This window comes from Chelon labrosus (genome assembly GCF_963514085.1).
Source record: "Chelon labrosus genome assembly, chromosome: 17".
In the NCBI taxonomy this organism is placed as follows: domain Eukaryota; kingdom Metazoa; phylum Chordata; class Actinopteri; order Mugiliformes; family Mugilidae; genus Chelon; species Chelon labrosus.
The window spans coordinates 5,624,351-5,625,626 of record NC_140350.1 but is presented as its reverse complement, the minus strand read 5'-3'; positions in this window follow the sequence as shown (position 1 = coordinate 5,625,626).

Below are 1,276 nucleotides of genomic sequence, written 5' to 3'. Positions count from 1 at the left end.
CAGAAGTGCACTACAAGATGCTGAGGGATAAAGAGTCAGCAGTCCATCAGCAGCCAAGAAGGCCTGAGAGAGGAGTCCCCCCCCCCACCCGCCCCCCCAATCCCCTCACCTCACAGACCCACAGAAAGAAAGCCCGGGGTCTGAGCCAGGACTTCTGCTACCCCCTACCCGTCCTACTGTTAGCCTCTTTCTCTGCCCCCTGTACCTTCCTAATGCACAGCATCCTTCATTTCCCTCAAGCGTCTTTGTCTCGCTGACAATTTCACCTTTTCTCTCTTAAGACTATATATTCACCATTCACGCATTTCCAGCGCTGACTCTGCATGATAATCTTCAGCCCTCTCTTGAGCCCTAAAGTCGGCGACTGCGTGGCTCAGCCAGCTTTCCGGTCACCATCTGCCTACCAGCTAAGCTAATCACCAAGGTCAACTAAAACTCAAAGCGAGATGAAACAGCTCAGAGAGGAAAGAAACCTGTGGGAAGCCCAGGTCAGGTCAGGTCAGGTCAGCACAACATGATGAGAGTTACAGAGAACGAGAGGCTAAAAGTATTTGAAGATCAGTTTATCACATCACACGATTTTTTATTTATTTATTTATTTATTTTCTGGTTTTCCTTTTTATCCTGTGATGAAAATTGGAATCCGTGACAGCCAGGGGGGAAGCCGTGTCTGTAAAATATGATTAAGATGATAATGATGATAATAACACGAGATCAAATCAACGGAAAGACGGTGATAGTAACGTTAATAATGACGCCGATCGTGACTCTTGATAATAATGACAAGAACAGGACGTCTGGTTCCGAGAAGTACATTATGTGAAGCTCACGAGAGAGGCTACTTACAAAAGTGTGATGAATAAAATTAAATAAAATAACTATTCCTCTAAGGAAATTGAGCCATAAAATACAACATAAATGCCTGAGAAACACATTTACCAACAAGCCAGAAGATAATTCTTAGTGAGTTACACCCACTGTCCGCCCCGTGATCTCCACCGTGTGATCACTAATTATTGCACTAGCTTGTTAAAGGCTACAAATGAACAACTGGGTTGTGTTTTTTTCAATAAATCCAGGGCAGATGTGAGCTTGGGCACCTGAAAAGGAGCCGTAGTGTGTACACTTCACTCGGCATCTGCTGTCAGAATAAAGTCAGGTTTGAAGCCTAACATCAAAGCCGGAGGAGCCTCTGAGCCGGAGCACTTGTTATTCTGAGGATGTCTGGCAGCTTATCCACTCACTAGCTTTATCAAATCACCTTGGAAGAACTGCC